We start from the raw sequence: 21,738 nt of genomic DNA, 5'->3' as shown, positions 1-21,738 counted from the left end.
AAGCGGTCTCTAAAACAAATCCTCTTTAAGAGTCGATCTTCACTTGCAGAAGTCTTTCTGTGGGCTCCTGATCCTACTTTTGGCAGTCTCAGCAAAATTTTTTTAAGGAGTTGCTACTGCAGACTTACTGTAGCCTACCCTAGCCGAAATTGCACGAAAATATAGCTTTTTTTCGCAGAATATGGTCATGTTGGGTATCAAATGAAAAGGCTCAATTAATAAATTTTGAAAATGATTTTACCGTAAATACAAAATAGAACCCATTGCGATATCTGCTCAAGCAAAGTTAATACAGTAAAAACTCTCATGGGTGGACACCGACCGTCGAGCAATTTTTGTTCACTCAAGGGAGACGTCCGTCCATAAGGAGGAATAATATAATTTTTCGAAAAAAATCTGTCGAAGGAGGTCATGTTTATAAGCAAAAAAATACACTTTCTAAAGCTATTAAATGCTGGAAGGAAGAATATAGTCGTTTTTACAAAAAAAATTTAAGGTTGAAATTGTTTTCAAACCAGCCTGATTCGACAGCTCCTCTGATGCTTCCTCAGGCTGTTCAGTGTCGGAATTCCTCTTTATCTAAGCAGATTTCGCTGCTGGAACAGTCGACCTCAAGCTCTAGGAGTGTTGATGGGGACACAGTGGCTTATTCTTTATTGATTTCGAGCAATTCTGTTGTGTCCGAATAGTTCTTCTCATAGAAGACAACGTTGCTAAGGGCAAGCCATCCTCAGGGTTGAATTCTCCTGATTCAGAATCATTTTTGTCAAATCCAGCTTTTCTAAAGTAGTTTATAATTGTTACTGGCTACACCTCAATCCAGGCTGCTTTTATGAAATCCACAGCCCTCAAAACCTTAATTGGTTTCTTCGCCGAAGAAGTGTCTGCTTGCCAAAATGTGTTTAACCTGCATGCTTCGATAGTGAACTTTGAAATTTTTAATGACGCCCTGATCTAACGGTTGACAAGCTGATGTCGTGTTGCTTGGAAGAAAAATAATTTTTATATTTTGTAATTGCAAGTCGCGAAGGTGCGAAGTTGCATTGTTTAGGAAAACCAAAATTGCCAAATTATTGGCAACCCCTTGATGTTCATGGAGGCACATGTTCTGGGACGTGCAGCCTTCCTAATCACGAGTGTCTTCTCCTGGTAAATTAGCCAACCAACCAACTAACAACATCAAATTGCACTGGTTAAAAGGGAAGAATAAAGATTCACAATTTTCCAGCGTGACACATCCGATTTGAGACAAAGGGTTTTGTTGGGTAATGCTCGGAAAGAAAAGATCTGTTTCGTCGGCATTATGATTGTCCTAGGGTCTATAAGTGCTGGAAGTTTTTTTTAAAAATTGCTCAATGTCTTCTGGATTAACAGCAGAGGCTTCTGCGTCTTTCCTTTGTCAAATCTGGTTGAGACAAGTCAAAATAAAATTTATCAATATTGAAACTGGTTTAGATGATTTGCCTATAGTTTTACCTTTTGGCTAGCACACGCACTCTTGCATTTTCATTTTTCAGAGAATCAGAGAAAAATTGCCCGCTCAAGAGGGGGTGTTCGCTAAGAGAGTTTTCACCGTAGTACTTTTTGAAAATGCAACCTATTCCGATATCTGCTCAAGCAAAATTAATAATAGCATTTTACTATATTTTAGAAATTGACTCGAAAACTCTCTCCCTCTCCGCCGACCCATCCTACCAGTCGCCCCCCCCCCCCCCCCCCCCCCCTCGGTCCATTCTAGAAGTGCAAAATACGTGGTCCCATGTGTCGTCCTTTGTTTGTTTCCCACTGTTTGTTCGCCGTTCCACTTTGTTCTCAGTTTTAGGAGCAGACATTTTCGTCTCCTTGCACCGTGACCTTTATTATCAGGGCCTTGCATTGAGGGGTTTCCGGTAATATCTTGCTGGGTGCCCTTTTTCGATAGACTGTCTGGGTGGATCAAATGTATTGCAATTGTCCGTGCAAGTACACACGTCCCTTCCTTATTGGCCGGAATCTCGTTGAGGTCTCTACACTCTACAGCTATCTCGTGGGTCAGTCCCTTCACTATGATCTGCTATTTCACAGATCCATCTGCGAAATTCTGGTAGTTGAACGTGTTTTTGCAGTACATCTATGAGAGTTCCAGGAGTCCTCTTTTCTGTATTCTTTCTATTCTTGCGTTCAACGTTAAGATTTCCTTTACTTTTTGCAAAATCTTGCAATGCAGCCCCTCTTACTATCAATATCAGTTCTCCCATCCGTTTCCACTGTTTATCACTTTACTTGACGGGCTGCCCCAAAAAGTGTCACAGGACTCGTTTTCAGAACCTATCCAACCGAATAATCTGAAAAAAAAAATGACAATGGTGCATTCATACGAAATCTAGGCCTCAAAATACATCCCATTCCGATATCTGCTGCCCATCCGAGCTTTCTTTGGTCGAGGATAACTTGCAGTGTGCTACTCCTCCCTTTGCCTCTTGGTCTCAGGATCGCATTCAAAAAACTATGAATCGTGTGCTCATTGGCGAATCTGTCTAGGAGATCAAAACCCTTGCTCCGACTGCTCTACTCAATCGTGAGGTTTTTCGGCAAAATTTTGGCACAGATTTTTCGCATGTGTAAATGTTCAGTCAAAAATTTGTTGAACGTCTAAGTGTAATCTTACGGAACGGAAGGAATTGAAACTCACACTGAGCTATGGGATGGTACTTACTTTTTTGCCACATCTTGTATATACATGTCCTAAAATACTATACGTACCCTATATATTGTCAATAGGTGCGAAATCACAAATTATATGGTCTATATTTGAAAGCCGTTGTGATTTACTTAGGGAAGCACTATTTCGGGTATGTCATATGTCGTCAGAAACTCAGTTCTCTGCTGTTATCTACCATTTAAATTCTGGTAGATGCTCTGAGGAATCCAATCAGCGCTGTGGTGCGTTGTTTTGTGGCCACAAACCAATAAGACCTGCCTGTTACGAAGGGTAAGAGAGCAAAATCCAAACGGTTCAGATTTTCAGAATTAGCCCGTATCGTTTGTGAAGAATAGTGGCTCCCCCGCCTTACAACCAGAGATCTTTTAGAGGTCCCCAATGAATTGCTTACCTAGTGTGTGCAGCCTGGCTCTAGCTAGAGAGTGAGTGAAGGAAGGAAGAACCCTCACTAACAACTTCAGCAACACTAAATGTAGCGTAAGCTAAGTCTGGGGGCATGGTCCTCAATGGACCAGTACCTTACGCAAACCGCCGTAATTCTATAAGCGTCTGGTCCAAAAGATCCTGCGTTTGAATCTTTTTATAGGGAGGGTCAGGTGCCCACAGGGCTCCTGTCACTGAGTACAAAATGTTAATGGCTATTTGGCTGTTGGTTAAAATGACTCCTTCGGCTCGGATAGTCAGTATGTCCGCTTGAAATACATTGGCGAATCCCAGAAGACCGAATGATTCGGCTACACTGTGCGTATCTAAAAAAAACTCCCACATCGACTCCACAGACCATCTCTGATCCTGTACTAAAGATCACTGTGCCATAACTTGGCAACACTTCGCCAGTTCTCCACTTTGCCCTGAGGCCACAGCTAAATTCCTCTTGGACCTTGCTTTATGTTTGGCGTAATCCGCTAGGAATGCCTAATGTACCCGAGATACTTCGCCTAGGATGTTACTAACATGTGGACACCGGTAGTCTGACTGCCTGCACACTACAGCGTATTTAATGTGACAGTCCAGGGGTAGGGGTGCAGGAATACATTGAGACCATTCGCCGGGCAAGACTGCAGAGCACCAGTAGCACATGACTCTTTGAATCCCATTTCTGGTAGGAATGTGACTATTTTTGTTTGAGGGTGCAATAAATTCCCATAGATTTACAGTAGTTTTTTAATGAAAGTAGGATTTGCATACAGTTTCGTTTTGCTTTGTATGCAACAATCGTATTATTAATTTAAACCTTTTAAGTGAAATTGCAGATGTTTCTTGTAATGAACATAATTACGTGGGTCAAAGCAGGATCCGCAAATTGAGGGTGTTAAAGCAGTTCACTTTTAAATTGTAGAGACCGCAACGGTATGCGTCATGGGGGTAGATGGTCCACTGCGTTTCCTACTCACAGCACTTGTTTGGGTAAATGTCATGTAATTCTTCAGCCGGCGAAAAAAAAAACGCAAAACTTTTGTAAAACAATAATAATAATCGTTGGCACAATATTCCAATTGGATCTAGGCCTTCAAGCATATTAGAGCACTTCATTCAAGACAGGAAGGTACATAACAGGACTACAGTACCCTATAGGAGGCAATGTAGTCAGTATACGCTAGCCTGAAATTATTACCCTCATTTGACCCAGGTTCATCATTCTCATTCACAGCTGAATCGACTGGTATCCGACATCCAGTCCCGGTACAAATCACTTTGCCGTCAGTGAGATTTGAACCGCCACTTTCCGTATGCGTTGTTGCGAAATGATTACCAATCACTTCATCTTTTAAACTTTATTAAAATCGGTTCACTCCTTGTCTGCCTGTTTCAAACACTCACTTTTTTTCAGAAATGGTCATATTTATTGAAACGAAATATAGTGAAAAGCTTGAACTGTGAACTTCCACCCCCACGGTCTAGGTTGAATTTAATGGAGGGGGTGGGGGGATGGGGGGGGGGGGGGATATATCTCATATATGTAAAAGTCTTAGCCTCAGCATTAGTTGTAGAGAATGGGGCGGAATGCGGTCGTTAGAAAGCGCATATTTTTTGTTCGATAGTCTTTTTTTCGGAAACTATGAAACTAAAAATTTTGAAACAAAAATCCATCTATATCTAGGCCGAAAAATACTCCTTATCCCGATATCTGCTCGAGCGCGGTGTGACGAGTTGCGCCGTCCTATTCAAAATAGAAGTTCGTTAGAGTTGTTCATGCATTTGTGGAAACACAAGTACACCAACATCCAGACAGCGCGCCCAGCAGATGGATTTTTCATCTTTGAAGGACACGCTCCAGCTCCAACAGCGGCTTTCTCCTCCTGCAATAGTGTTTCTTGAATGACGTGTGGATTCTCTATTCCCCAAATTCGAGAGTTTTGTTTATGGTCTCCGCCAGAAAGTACAAAATGAGCTGCATCTATCATCAACATTTTTCTTCCCAAAAATCAGGCTTATCATTGATCATTCTTGCGGCGGTGTTTCTACATTGTAAGCGATCCCGCTTGTTCTTTTGCAACATTCTTTGAGTAAGTTGCACTTTGTATTGGAAGAGATAAACGTCGAGCTTCACAATTGTTCTTAAAGTCATTCCACTCTTGCTTAACTGCTGAGACCGGCAGCAATACAATACTTTTGGATTATTTGCAATATTACCGCTTCAACAATTTCATTGAAGCGTCGCGAATGCTGGCGAGTGGCTACAAACCCGTACTCAAAGAAATTCTTCACTAAATTACGGAATGTGAGCGCGCCGTAGTTCTCTCACATTTTTTACTATAAGCACGCATTGCTGTCACAATTGAACAATTATTTTAAATATAAAGGTCTGAAATTCCAGGGTGTTCGTTTGGCGTGTATTGACTCATAGTTAAAAGGGTGCTGATTGACGCTTCAAATCGTCTAAAGAATTAAATCAACTGGAAATTTCCCATCTATTAAATGTTGATATACAGAAGGTCTAGATGGCCCACCCTGATATTTTCCTTTAGCTTTTGTTCCGCTCGGAAGCGGGGCCGGCTCGCTTTGATGGGTTGTGCCATTTTGTTTTGTCAAAGACCTGATCTGGATGCAGTCGCGTGGCCTTTAAATCACCATCCAGCGTATCAAGTCTCCATTGGTTCGACCGGCCCTTTAGTCATTTTCCATCGATTTCGATGACCAGTAAATTCTTGTTAGCGCGAGTTTTATGACCATACCATCGAAGACGCATAACTCGAAATTTTTCCACGATCGGTGCAGCTCCTTATCTATCGCGAATATCTTCATTTCGGATGTGATCATGGCGTGTTATGCGACTGGTCCAACGTAACATTTTCGTCTCCATTATCGCGAGATGTCGTTCATTGTCTTTTATAGTCAGTCATAGCTATCACTCAGAACCATAGAGGGCGATTTGGGCAGACGACACTGTAGTAAATTTTCGACTTGAGAGATTTGTTGATACGTCGATCACAAAGAACGCCAGTTGTAGAAGGCCCCTTCATCCAGGTTGCGATAATGCGTGAAGCAATTGCATAAGGCAGTTTACCATTAGTTCACCCCCATTCCGCCAGCAACACCTATGCTTTATCCCCTTCGGTTTCTGGTAATGTGCTTTAGCTCCACCCAAAATTTTCCTCGGTGATCTTCAAATTTCATACTCATAATTTACGTCAAACGTATCTATTCTCGTCCATTATTTTACGTTTTGAGCTTGCCTCCCTCTGCTGCAAACAACCGTTCCGGATCGACATTATATACATACATATTATCCTGTTGGACGTTGTTGAGATAGAGCTTCAATCCATTTCTTAATATTTCATAAATCTAAAAGCAATGAAAATACATCGATTTTCATATATTTGAAATTAATAATTAAAAAAATTCCATTGATTTGATAATTTTTTTTGTTTATTGAAAAGTTATGGCGTATTATTTAGATCGCTCTTAAGTTATTCATTAGTTTTTAATGTTATAAATTGATTTCAGTTGAAATTTTCTACGTGTTTAAAGTTTAAGTTTGTATCTGTTCGAATAAGTTTTTAATAAAAACGTTATAACGTATGTTTTGCACTTTTGTTTTCTACTTATAGTGTCTATGTCCTGTACTACATTTTCCTTTTCTAGATAGCTCACATCATTCCCCCCACTTCCAAAGCCAGTTTCCTTTAATCTTTGATCACATAATAAAAAAAAATAAGGTTGCCACATAGCTAAGACAAATTATAACAGCAGAAAGAGTAAGTAGATAAAATAATCAAGAAGAAACAAATTAATGAAAAAAACTAAGAGAACAATCTCACGTAAAAGAAAGATTAAGGAAATATCCAGCCAAAAAACACACAATATACATGTATAAAGAAGGTACTATAGTCACCCGGAAAGATACCACATGCATACAAAAAACGCAGAAAGAGCCTTTCTCTTGATATACATATAAATCATAAAAACAAAAAGAAAAGAAATGCTGTTTTTAGGAGTCCACAATAGAAAAAAAAAGATTAAAATATGAGAAGCATATGCCAACGACAACAAAAGTAAAAAAACGTAAAAAATAAAATAAAAAAGGAAACACAAAACCAATACAATAAAACCTGACTTATTTAATTTTATATTTTCATACATTTAAGTGGAAATAGAGTATATGTGTATGTATTTTAAAATGCAAGAAACTGAAGAAGAAGATGATGAAATATAACGTTGCCTTAATTATTATTACTGAACAAGACATTACAAACTGAAATAGTTAAATGAAAGAAGTGAAAAAATACAAAACAAAAAATAAACAGTACTCATAAATAGTTTTTCGTATTACAATGATTTGTTTATAATCGGAGATGTGTAGAGAATTGAGCACTTTTTTGGTGGTTTTGTAATTGTTAACTTTTAATCCTACTAATAATATGAATGCAGTTATAATTCAATTTGATATTGTTTACAGGTGAGGCTTTTTGTCAGGGAATGCAGGTTTATATTTACTAAGGCCTTCAGCGACGTTTATCATATAATTATTAAAAAAAATATTTATTTGGGGTGCTATGCTCAGTGTAAGTTAATTATGAAGAGTTTTCGACTCCTGCTGCGTACAAACCGATCGACGTGCATTCATAAATGGCAAAATTATTGCTAACTACTATCAGAAATATTAAAAACATATGCAATTTTTTTTTGGATAGATAATGACGTACCCTAACACATCTAGAAACAAACCATAATTTCGATATTGAATTAGCTTATGCGTGTTAACACACTGAAAACAAGATTGATAGTTTGACGTCCTATTCTGTGCAAATCATGCTTCATTACCGTTTTCAACTAACTCTTCCAGATTACAATGCGCCAGAAGTTTAAGTTTTATTGGGTCAGAAAAGCATGAAGGCTTTGGACCTTTATTTGTGGTAACTGAATCCTTTGTAGACGGCAAGGCATAAACACTCATAGGCTGCAATTTAGCGTTTAGAAGGGTGGATTTGATAAGAAGCGGAAATCGAAGCTTTCAGCACACAAATGGACAAAAACAGCTAAAACTTTTTAGACAAAATCCAACTTGCAAAATACAAATTGTGCGAAAAACTTGATGATAGCTAAAAGTAATTAGTAATACATTTCTACGAATAAATAAACAACAAGTAAGTTGGAGTTACTATCACGCTACCACCAGTAATATCGACTTCATGGTACGTTGGAGTAGCTAATCACATATGATATGAATTGGCAAATGAGGAGTCCCATCATTGGCGCAAATTAACTTTGATGGTTTGAATTAGGAGGTAGTTTGTTAGCCTTAGTCTTAAAATGAAAAATTGCCTTAGAAGATATTCTTCCTTTTTATTGGCTAAAAGTATCTGAATACAAACACGTATTTCGGGGATCAACTGTCCCCTTCTTCAATGTTTTATCTTCTTGCTTTTACCATTTTATAACTTTGATATTGAAAATTTCAGCCAATAGTGATCAAATTGTTCCCAATCGACAGAACGTGATGCCTCACTTAATCAAAACTTCAAATCAGTTTAAGGCAAACATTAAGATTGCTAATGGAGCCATATCTTTTCATGCTGATGATATTTAGTGTACCAAGAGCATTTAGTTTTGCCACCCATGGATCAGTTTTGACTTCAACGATACCTGAAGTCAAATAGCAAATCCGATTTGTTTGGTAGTCTTGTTTGAAAACCTTAATAATGCCCTGATAAAGAGGTTGCAATCGGCTTATTGCATTTGGTGGAAAAAATATAACTTTGACATCGATGATGTATTAAACATTAGAAGGTAGAGCATGACAGTGGCTAACAAGTAAAGTTCGATGATTTTGTACCGCCATTTGCCTATCTAACTTTCTTAGACATTCCTAGAAAATTTGGCTGGTCGTCCAGGTCCGATTTTGGCTCAGGGAAATAATTGAATGCCTTTGAAAAAAGTTTAATCATTCATACATAAAAACACAGGTAATATGTAATGATCTATATGGATTGGCGATGGTCTAAACGATCATGCTGGTTAACCGAAGTCAAGGGGAGAACTGTCCCAAAACCCAAAAACTTGACGAAATTGACCGTAATGGCCCACCCACAAATATTGAAATTCCACTGATATGTCCCGCCAACAAGCGCTTGCGCACCTCTGTGCCAGCCAGGTTCGGGCAACTGAATCCTTTATAGACCGCAAGGCATAAACACTCGCGGGGAATGTTGGGGGGGGGGGGGATTCTTTTGAATACTTCAGTGTAGCTTCACTGTCAATTTCTTCAAGTTTTTAGATTTCTGGGACAACATTCTTCTCTTGGCCGACTCCGGCCAACGAGGATTATTTTTCAACAATCACCCATCCCTTGAGCCACTACAAATCACTTCTTACTTCTCTTGCCGCCCTTCCAATATGTCTTTATATCAGACAAAAAAAAATCTAAGTTCTCGGTTGGTAGTTGAGTTCAGTTGGACTAGAAGCATCCTCATGGAAATGAGGACTTTCCTTGCTTAATTGCTTGTAAACAATTTTGTGATGGTTTTCGAATCAAGATACCAAGATTTTCGATATCTTTAGTGGTCATTGCAAAATCATCGACTTTTAATGTTTTTGAAATATCGTTATCCTTTTCCATCAAAATCCCCCTCTTTATCGGTAAATTGGAATCCGAATCTAATGAAACTACTCTAAAAGAATCTTTTCGTGTTTAGCTGGACGACCTTTTTCCTAACTTGCCAAACTTTTTTAAGATTCGAATTTCATCTTTCCAAGAAAACGATTTTCAGATGAATTTGGGCATATTCGACTTTAAACTACTGAAAATCACAAGAAATAAACCAAACACTACAACCTACCTATTGACCTATTGAATAGTAAAGCTAGAAGTCTGCACGAACCAAAAGCTTACTTCCTGTGTTAAGAAAATGTCCCTGTTCACTTGCAGTTTAATGGAAATCATTCAAAAGAATGCTTATTCTACCTCTTTCGACAAGTTTGTCATCATCTTTGACGTCTCTTTCCCGTGTGAAGCTGACGAAGGATGACACCCCCGGGTTTCTTCTTCTTCTGTCTTTCGCTACGGTGGGGAAAGTGGCAGACAGGTCTTGATCGCTGTAAAGTCTCTGCCGAAACTATCCTTTCCCCCTCCTCTCCCTCTTATCGCTCCGCCCAATACAAATGCTTTTGTTGTCCTGAGTATATTCTCCCGAATATTTCAGTGGGTAGAGCACTAGGTGCATTGGTGACATTGTGATTTGTATCTTGACGTAGGATACCAGTCGACTCAACTGTGAATGAGTACCTGAGAAAAATCAGGGTCATAATCATAGGCGAGCGTTATGATGATGCTGACTCCATTGCCGCCTACAGGGTACTATTATCCTGTAGTGTACCTTTACAGTCTTGAATGAAGTACTCTAACAATTTTCAAAGTCCTGATCCAATTGGATTGTTGCACCAACGATAATTATTATTATATTCCCGCTGTGCTAGCTCCTCTCGCTTCTATGCGAAATTCCTCGACAGATTGGATATCCTAAGTATAGTTGTCCCCTCTCGCTTTCGTTGTTGGTAATGACTTTAATCTTCCTATGTTCACCTGACTTATCATTCCCGACCCTCCACCACTCCCCAATAATGACTTCTGTCCCTTTCTTAATGCACCTTTATGAACATTTGTACCGCTCTTCAGTTCAGTCACACACCCGGCCCAGACTTCTCCACCATACATTGTTCCTGCAATCTCCTCTTCTAACTCGTCTGAATTAACTTGCGAATTACTTTGTAATTACTTTTCTTCGGTGTATAAATCCTTTTCTTCTTCTTTCTCCGAAACCCTCCCCCAAAAAATTTAAAACTACTAATTCACATCATCAACGGGGCAAAATACTGTCAGAATCTAAAAAACTGAAAAGAGCGATCCAAAATAAAAGGAGGATTGTCTACTGCACGACTCATGGACTCATTTGTATTAGGTGTTTTGGATCACCTGCGCATTCACCTGACTTAACTCCTTCAGACGAGAGGGTATCCAAAAATTGATCCCGCGTCTCACCACGTCCGTCAAAATGGATGGCAACTATGTTGAAAAATAACGTACATATGTATTATACAAATTTAGCCATACATTTTTTTTAATACACTTGTGTGTGTGTGTGTATGGTGGGGGAGAAGCTACAGTTTCTGAGCACTCAGGCCGTGTTGGCCCATTGTACTCACCACCTCCGTCTAACGGAATATTCCGGATTCGTTAACGTATTGCAGGATTTCCGTTAGTGGATGTGAAGCTACCCGTGGCAATTGGAGAACATCGGCACCAAAGATCTGATGCCTGATGCGTCCATAGGCGGGGCATTCACATAGGAAATGCTCCGTTGATTCCGCTTCCTCATTACAGGAGGGACACGTATCATCTTCGGTAATTCCTATTCTGAACATATGCCCAGCTAGTGAATTATGGCCTGTCAGAATGCCCACAATACACCTGCAAGTTCTCCTGCTTTTCGACAGGATAAACTTTGCGGTACGTATGCTGGGTTCTGGCAGGAAAAGTTTAGTGTGTCGAGCAGCATTTAGGCTCTGCCACCTGTCATTATGGGAAACTTGTTCCCAGTTTTTGAAAACAGATTTAGCCAATGCTACTGATACCCCAATTGCTGGCTCCGGTCCCGGCATAGGAGAGATTGACCCCTCTTTCGCTAAAGCGTCCGAGATTTCATTTCCCTCTATGCCACAGTGACCAGGTACCCAGAGTAGTTCCACCGTATTGAATCTAGACATAGAGTTCAAACGGTTTCTGCGTTCCTGAACGATTTCCGAGGTGATCAAAGGACTGCTCAATGCCCTCAGTGCAGCTTGACTATCACTGCAGATTGCGATGCGCCTGCCCTTCAACCGCTCGTCAATCACCCAGTTTGCCACCCTTAGGATCGCATAAACTTCGGCTTGAAAAACCGTTGCATATTGTCCCAAAGAAAAAGCCCACCCAGAACCCTCTTCTGTTTTTGAGCCATCGGTGTAGAAGACTTCCGTATATCCCGCCACGCATTCCTCTGGGTGTTACCAGTCCTCTCTACGCTTCAGGGTAACTACATATCTTCTACCAAACATATGTATGGGGACACGAGAATCGGAAGGCATTGTAAGAACTGGATTCAGTCCTCCCAGTAACTCTTCCAATGCTTTGTGCCCCCCACATCCGTTGTTTTCCCATAGATCTAATCGAATTAGCCTATGAGCTGCTTTCATTGCAGTGCTTTGAATAAATATATCCAGTGGCTACAAATACACTTACTTTCTGGATATGCCTCGTATTTCTGAACAATCTGTTTCTGGGACAGTGTGCTTCAACGCTCAATTACACTTGATTTTGAGACAGTCCAGCTATCACGACAGGAACTCTTCCTGCTGCAGCCTATTCGTCCTTTCCTAAATAATTCGAATTTGTCCCTGGTCAATGGCTTTATAAATGTCATCCACATTGAAGAGAACTCTACCTTCCCTTGATCTGAGCTTCAGCTTTATATGCAAAGCCGATGATAGATCTTGTATAATTCTGTTGTTGCTTTCGTTATAAGTCTGTTTCTATCTTCGCTAGCAGAGTAAGTCTGGACACCGCTGAGTGAAACCTCTGATAATCCTTTCCCTTAAAGATCTCATCCCCATGAATTGGCCTTCTCCCGGTTTGAAGATCTACAGACTCCCTCACTTGTTTAGTTTTTGCTTTTTACATAGCGTTTCTTCTGGTCACAGTATCTGTCTTATTTCAACCCCTATTTTTGTATATGTCAGTGGAGGCGCCTAGATTCACCTTCACTCTCTTATCTTGTTGTTTGTTCAGCTGGCTCTATATCTGGTCGACCAGCTCCAGGGGGTGATTTTTTTGGTTGTGTTGAGTTCTTTTTGCTCTGGATCTATTTGCAATGGTTCCCGATCGCTCCTTTCCTTATTGGATTTTTTTTTGGAATATTGTCCACAATCGACCAACCATGATACTTCCTCAGAAACACCGCACTTCGCCTTTCGCTCCACTTCCAAGGCAATTCCATTTGTGGAAACTTTAACAACAGAGTTATCCCTGTTTCATATATTTACCAAAGCTGTGGGAACACTTTTGCTCCTTTGTGAATAGCACCACATGCGTAGATTCTGCTCGCTAATAGGTCCGTTTGGAGTTCCACCGAGTTGCAGCTATTATCAAAAAAGATTTTATGGTCTCCACGAACTCACCACTGAGTTCTTTGATCACTCGGTGTCCCAGATTGTTTCGTTGGCCTTCTGTAATTTCCCGCTTTATAACTTTTTTTATGGGTTTGTCTGGCATCTATTGGCAAACATAGCTCTTTCGTTTAAATTTTATCATAGATTTATCAATCGATTCGTAATCGTTAGGCTTCATTGCAGGGGGAAATACCCTCTTAGCTGCATTGAATTATCGTTTAGATACAAATTATTTCAAGGGCAAGTAAATTTGGTGAATGCGATAGCAGAATTTACACCATGAGCCCTCATGTCATGTCTGGAGGACCGATAATCTTTACAGCTAGACGTCCTTTTCATATTCATTATAATGTTTATGGCTAGAAATGCTTTGACTTCAGGAACTGATGGCGGGAGAAAATTAGTGCTACCACTAGCTTTTCATACAGCGGGTAAGTCGGTTTGAAAAACGATATTAGATATCAATGCTTCCATAAACAACTGGAAGAATGTGCTCGGCAGAGTATCTTTCATTATTGTAGCCAGTTGTGCTTATCAAGGGTTTATCCGGGCCCAAATAAGAGGTATTTTTCAGGTCACTTTTTCAATTCATCTTGTCTTATCCTATCAAAGGCCAAACGTCGCCACTATCCCAATCCTTCTCAATACAGTATATTTCTCCAGAAATATTATTCGATTATTATCTGCCTCTAAACATTCATCAAGATCATTTTCAGTCATAGAATATCAATATCGGACTCGCCTGAATCGCAATCCCTCGGTATTTCTTCAATCCACGAGATCCTTTTGAGATCATCTGAGTTCTTGTTTTCAAGTTTCTCTAGAGTCCATTTAATTTTCAAGTGGAACGAAAAGCCAAAATCAGGAATGGTGGTTTTGCGCCGAAGTCGACCAATCTGTAACAGCTGCCTGCGTTTTGGCTACCGCCATAGCCTCACCTGAGGCAGGATCCACCGCGTCTTCTTTTTCTGCCGTAGATATTGCTCTTATATACTTTCTCGGCTGGACTATTCTCACCCATATGAATTTGGTCGCACACGGTAGTTTATTGAGGCAGATTTTATCCACAATGCTCTTAAATGGGTATACAATCATCTCAACTATTCAGCCTTGGCCAAGAAAAAATCTTGCAGCTGAAAGACATCCTTTGCATGGTTAAGTTTGTAAGCTCCCTTCGTTCGCCCCTGTATACCTTTTTTAAGGTTTTAAAATATTTTAAGATGAACGGTTATAGCGTTTGCGAGAAAAATGCGGGTGATGGAAAGGTGGGAACTGTGAACGCTCACGCATCCAGTGAGTTAAATCATTCTACGTCGAATTTAAGGGGGGTCTCCATACATACAAAAGGAGGGTGTACATTTTTTCACCAAATATAGTCATGTGGGGTATCAAATGAAAGGTTAGTTAGTACTTTCTGAAACCGGTTTTAGTTTTGACATTTGCCGGAAAGGCGGGGAGAGCAAGAAGTCGAATCATCATCATTTCTTTCACGGACCCATTCTCAGAAACCACCCAACTCAAAAATCTGAAAATATCAGGAAGTTGCCACTATATAGTGCCTAGACTCCGAAGTACCCGTCCAGCTTCCGGTTTCCCGACTTGTTACTTTCTGTCGTCATAAACAGTTTGCCCTGAAATGCCTCGTTTTTTTTACAGTGGTAACACCCTCGCTCGTCTGGCTTCGGGACAAAGGCTGAAGAAAAAGAAAAATAATCGTCTGGCTTCGCACTTTTCGCTGAAACCATTTTTATAGAATGTGTTATTAAATAATTATTTCAGCGGCTGCCATTGCTAGTTATGTTGAATTCTTTCCTTTATTGGTATTCGTCTAGAATTTTCTAGTCAAGCACTTCATTACGAGGCACCTCCCCCGCCGACATGACACTGTTAACCGTGGTGATCAATCTTTAATATAAGTCCGCAATCTAATCCATGACACGGTAACCATTGCTGTCAAATGTAGCCGTCTTGTGCCTTTGCAATAAAGCGCTGTACACTGTGTTACTTCACTATGCTGGATATGCCTTAACTCATTAATTTCGACATTCAAGGTTATCTACGCCATAGCTTCGCTGCCAAAGGTGCAAAAGGAGAAGTAAGAAGTCGCTTTCAGCAAGTTCGACGACTTTGTTGGAATTGTCATCAGTCTAAATGCAATTATAATGGTAAATTTGCCTTAGTATTCGTTGCAAATAATGCAACCAGGGATCCTCACTGATGATTAAATTAATTACATTAATCGAAGACTGCACTAAAATTATTTGGCAATATGATTTCATATTCAGTGCAAAGTTTTAGAGTCAAAAAATATTTTTATAGATCTTTTTGATAATTTTGGGCAGTCAGAAGACCATCAGACCATCTGATCTGATTTATCATCGGCTGCTATTTTCGTTCAAATACAGATCCAAGATCTAGTCACGGTGCTTGGTTTGTCAATTACCAATTTCTGTTGCCTCTGAATGTAACGACTCCGTTTTTTAAAAATGTCATATTCTGAATTTCACTGATTTTCTAGGTTGAATTTATTTTTTCCTTTTCAATAAAAAAAAGAAATATATATGAAAGCAGCAGACAAAGCCACAATTTCGTTAGTTATACTAGGAAATACTAGGACAAACTAAAGACTCATAATTAAAAGTTTCATAAAAATTGGTTTATTTATTTTCATTATTTGAATATATTTTGTGGTTCTAACAAAATTTTGGTTGATATTTTTAATCTAATTCTGTATACTTTATATATTCAAAGACTACAAACTTCTTCACATCTCCGAAACAAATCATATCAGAGCCGAACTACAAGCAAATAGTTTTTTAAAACAAAACAAATTATATATACAATGAAATAAAACCAAACAATTTTTTATTGAAATAGTTTTTCAGGTGCTGATCAAATTGCCACTATAAAAACCCGTTGAAGCAAAATCAAATTCAAATCTATTCCATATACAGAATAAATGAATCAACCAACATCAACAAACTTTTATAACTAATATAATGTAAATACATTCGCAAAATAATAGCAATTGTTTGAAATAAAATAAAAGAAAAACAGGCAGCAACTAATAATCAGAGAGAACTGACAAAAATAAAAACAAGAAAAACCACAATAAACCGAATGTTTATTATTGACGAAACAAGTAAACTAAAAAGAAAAAAAAATATTACAAAGTTACTACAAAAGAACTCGCTCGCATTTAAAATAGAATTGATATAATTATTAATTATTGAAATCAATAAGCATTATTATGACGATATACTCCTAAAAACAGTTACGATAAAATCTATATATAATTCCTACAAACAACAGTCATTCGTCCATACAAATGATACTTAAAATGATAATGATGCAACAATAGTATATTCTAATCTGTACTCTTTTATTCTGTATTAAGTACTGTTTTCTGTTTGAACCATAATATCCATTTTAAATTAAAACATTAAACAAGTATCGATTGAGAGTCAATGAGACGAAATCAAGTAAATGGTTGAACATTTCAAAGAATTGTAAAATATGATATTAAATTCTAAAAATAATTGTAACCTGCTCTTTTGTTTAAACAAAATTTGAATGGAAGTTATACAAATCAAATTACAATATTATTAAAAAGTGACGCAAATCAAAACTTGGTTCTAATTTATCTTGTGTGATTTCAATTGATAAGTCCGTTTTTGGTATTGTTATTAAAACAAGCGCAATACTCAAGAAATAGAGCAAAACAAAAAATGGGGAATACTTTTAGTACTTTTTCTAGTTTTAAAAGGCAATCACGAATTATTCAATTTCAACTTCAATATATGATACGCATTGAGTTTTGAAATGCTTTAATTTGAAGAAAATTTCACATTTCTTATAAATAGCCATAAATGTCTCCATAATTTACAGACAATTTTCTAGATTAATAGGAATTTTCTTTGAACAAAAAACGATGAAAATTTAATAATTGGATTACGAAGTTACTTTAAGACCACCCTTGCGATAGTTTTATTGATTTTAGTGCCTCTAAGAAATTGACAAACGAATTTGTGTTAACGTAAAGCTCATACAGAATATGAATTCAATTAGATTGAACAGTTTAAAAAAAAATTAGTAATATTTTATTTTAATTGATGTCATATATCAACTGGTGTAACAAGAAACCCCGTACAATATTTCTGTTTGCTAAGCTTGACTCTTAATTTAATTTACACTTGATTTGTATTCGAGCGCAATGATGACATAGAATTTCGGAGCTTATCCTACTTCATTTATAATACTATATTTAGTTTCGAATTGTTTTTTGTATAAATCAATTCAAACAACACTGACAGAGCAAGAAATTCAGTGACTCCAATATTATTGGTTTATATTTATATTATACATACTAAAGAGACACAAAATTTGAAACAGGAATCATAGAATAACCAACGTATAATTATCACATCCACTGCGTAAACATTTATATAATATTTGATTTTCGAATTTATTAGGACAACAAAATTTAAACGGAAAACAAAAATCATTTGATGATATTGATATGTGTATGGGGAACTATTGAATGCAATTAAATGTAGACGTGCGAATTCAATTTAAGAAATTTATACTAATAAAGACCATATTTTTCGATAAATTTTTATTATAAATAAACGATAATTAGTAGTACCGTTCCAAATAAATTCAAAATTTAGTAGATTAAGTATTTCGTAAATATTTGGCGTGTAATAATTCAATGCAATAATTTTTGGTACAAGATTAAGTATTTATTTCTTATTTAAACATTTCTCAAATCAATAGCAACGGCGTTATTTAAGAAAAATGGTTTAAACATGAAAAAAAATTTGACTAAAACTATTTGAAAATTTTGGAAACATATTAATTTAATTAAAGTAGAATAAGTGTGAAGTAGAGACTAAATTAGAGCTTTCGTATTGAATAAATTAAAGTAAGGTAATTTTTAGTAGGATCGGCGTAATTTTGATGGCGAGTTTAGGTTTATAATTTTGATATTTGCATAGAGAATGTGAAGTAAAGTCTGATAGAGAAAGTGAGAAAAGTTAATTGGCGATTTAGCTTTTAAAATGTATAGATTTAAGTGCAATCGTTTTGGTTGTCATTCAAATATTTGAAAGGGCAACTTTTTTCCATAAGTTCTGTGATTCCTGGTGTAGCAATTGGCCGTTGTATAAGAAGGAGGGAAGTTCGTTGAAGAAAATTGCAATGTTTTTTCAAGTTTGGACTGTTTTAGTACATGAAATTGGATTATCTCAAATTTCAGAAATATTTGACCATTTGGTTTCCTGTTATCTAAAATTGCCTTCAACCACATTGAGAGAGCCCAGTTGAGCTTTCTGACAATCAGTTTTTTCTGGTGGTTTGATCCAGGGATAATCGCTGCTTTCCATCCATAAGCAAATTAAAACCAGCTTAGAATCTATGCTTGGAGCTGGAAATCATTATGGTCAATAAGCGGAAAACTCATTGCAATTTTCTCTAAAAAGTATCTCCCGAAAGCGAATTTTCATGCGCATAAATAAAAACCTTAACATGATCAGGTTTGTAATATATTTGACGTCAGCTTGAAATATTAGTAACTTTAAAACGAATTAAGCATAATTTAGTATTAAAATAAATTACCTAAATATTGCCTTCAAGTTATATTGAAACTCAACATAATATTTTACATTACCATAAAATTGCTCTTCTATTATCATAATCACTAAAGACTATTCGATGCAGTTCATTTTTGACTCTGATTTTATATGAATAAACCAGAAGCAGCATTCATCAACCTAAAATATTAAACTCCATGCAAAATGTAAGAAACGATTCTTCGTTTATAACTTACTTGCCTTAAGTTCACAAATAGAAAGGAATAAAAACCAAAGCTAACAATTTTATCAATATTTTTTTACAGTGACTAATATATTTTACAGATACAAACAATCGTAGCAATTACTAGATCACAAATGATAAATAATTTTTTTCTTAATATTGAAATGATTAAATAAATGAAACAGAAAAACCATGGTGATATTATATATATTTATATTAACATAAATAAGAAAATATTTGTTAAATTTATTTGTTTATTTAGCCAAATGCAAATGTGAAAACATAAAAAAATGCAGAAATGAAATGAAAATAGTGAAAAAAATAAGAAGATTTTAAATGTAATTAACGGAGAAATATTCAAAGTATATATTTCACCGACAACAGACCTAAACTTCTAAGATAAAACAATAAATAGTTAAATTTTCAATGAAATCATAAAGACATTCTGAAAATGAAACTATATCGAAATAAACAGGTACGAAAATAGAGTTTAAATTAATATTGTTCAGTTTAGATCACTTTCGTTTCTTGAATCAGTTTCAGATAATTATATCGTTTTTTTCCTATTTGTTTAATTTTGTTTAATTTTTCCTCAAAGCAGAATCGAAATTCGGGTTCTATTAACCCTAAAAACATTTAGAAAGAAGTTGACGAAATTCCAAGTAATTCAAAAGATACTTAATACTAAAAATTGTAACGAAGATTATATGTAATTTTTCGATCATGAAATTTGAACAAAAAAAATGGACAAGGAGATTAAATCTAAAATACTGCAAATTACTAACTTTAGGCACTTTGGCAACCAAGAAAAATAACAAAAAAAAAAATCTTTTCCAGGAAAACATTTCCCCTGACTTTTGGAAAATCACATTCAGATCGCAAAAAGATTAAAAATTATAAATATGTAGTTTTGTAGTTTAATAATTAAAAGCAAAATAACAACATTATCTCTATGTACAAAGGAAAAAATTAAAGCTACATGTTTTGGAAATGATATGAAGCAAAATTGAATGTAAATCTTTTACTGCATACATTTTTCGAGTGAATGAATAAAAATGAAAATATAAAAATTATTGTCTATCTAAAGTGAACTTTGAGCATAATATTAAATAAAAATTCAAGGCTTAAATCTTCTCTAAAAATACATATGACTTTGAATAGAAGACACGAAAAATTCTATAAGTATTTGAAATGCATCAAGGCAGTGTAGTAAATCAAATTGTAATAAATAATTTTCAAAAATGAGGAGTGAAAGCAAAGTGTAAATTATTAAATAACGAAAGAATATATCAAATAACACACTATCATGTAAAAAAATATGAAGCTTCATGTTAATAGAAATTAATGGTAATAAAAATTTAAAGGAGGAATAATATTAAATTGAATTTTGGTAGAATTATCATAATTTATGTCAGAACTAAAAATGAAGCATAATTATTTCCAGATGATTTTTCCTCGAAATTCAACAGTTTTCACAAACAACAGTCTGGAATAAATTTTCAATCAAAATTACCTAATTCCAATTACTTTAAATTCAGCCTCAATATCAACTGAATTAAAATTTGAATGCAATGAATAAAACAAAGATATTGGAGTTAAACCAGTAAATGCAGTAAAAGATTCTTACAGTAACTTAATTAAAAAAAACAATTTCGCAGAAAGTTATATGCTATCAAAGTATTCTCTTCAAAATATATATTTAATTTGATGTTATTTTACTTTATTGTAGTAACTCTAATTTTTATATTCGCTCTCTTAATTATTAAAAAAAAAATCAAATCATATAAATATTTAATAGATTTAATCACATTTTCTAATCGTTCGATATTCCGTAGTAAAGTGAGTTCAAGAAATTCTGTTAATTGAACAAGAAACCAAGAGAAAAGTCAAAAATTTGGAAGTAATATAACTTTTCGGACATTTTGGAATCTAACATAATACGACGAAAGAAATCAAAAGTGTTCAAAATTATAATAAAATTCAAAATTAACTGTAAATAAAATATAACAAATGAGTGTGTTCAGTATTCAAACAAATATTTTGGCATGATTGTTTGGATGTATTCGATTAAGAAAGATACATGAGTGAGAAATTTGAAAAAAAAAAAAAAAAATTATGTTTCTTGAACTCGCCACTGGTACGTTTTTTGATAAGCAATGTGTTTTGATGATATTTATTGTAATAATTTATTTTATTATATTGTATTCTATCTTATTTCGATATCGATACAAAATGGATAAATTCAGAAATGGTGGAATAAGTAAAAGAGAGGTATAAGATGACAAAGAAATTATCCGTAATAATACTCTTAAATTTTGATGTTCATGTACCGACTAATTTCATTTAATAAAAAAAAAAATGTAAACGGATTTCTTTTTGTTTTAGTCGCTTCCTTTTGGACTTCCTATTTTTCCCGTGAAAGTGGGATGTACATATGCCTATAATATTCACTTAAACATACATAAACAGGTCGGAAACTGGAAAGTTGGCGCTCCAGGAATGAAAGGTATTGTATATTTTTTATGTAACACCCTCCTCTGGGTTCGCGGGCATAGGAACCTAGAGGGGAATGTGCGGGC

At 36.1% G+C, this 21,738-nt stretch overlaps 1 long non-coding RNA gene across 1 annotated transcript; it reads left to right on the top strand.

Annotated features, from left to right (window-relative positions):
• The first annotated feature begins 5,953 nt into the window (after positions 1-5,953).
• LOC119652661 lies at positions 5,954-21,166 on the top strand. The gene is made up of 2 exons (XR_005249572.1): positions 5,954-6,900; positions 16,223-21,166. It is a non-coding gene; the product is annotated as an uncharacterized LOC119652661 (long non-coding RNA).
• Positions 21,167-21,738: the final 572 nt, after the last annotated feature.

Source organism: Hermetia illucens, chromosome 3 (assembly GCF_905115235.1).
Source record: "Hermetia illucens chromosome 3, iHerIll2.2.curated.20191125, whole genome shotgun sequence".
Classification (NCBI taxonomy): domain Eukaryota; kingdom Metazoa; phylum Arthropoda; class Insecta; order Diptera; family Stratiomyidae; genus Hermetia; species Hermetia illucens.
The sequence above is the reverse complement of the archived record's forward strand: the minus strand, read 5'-3'. Positions and strand labels throughout refer to the sequence as shown.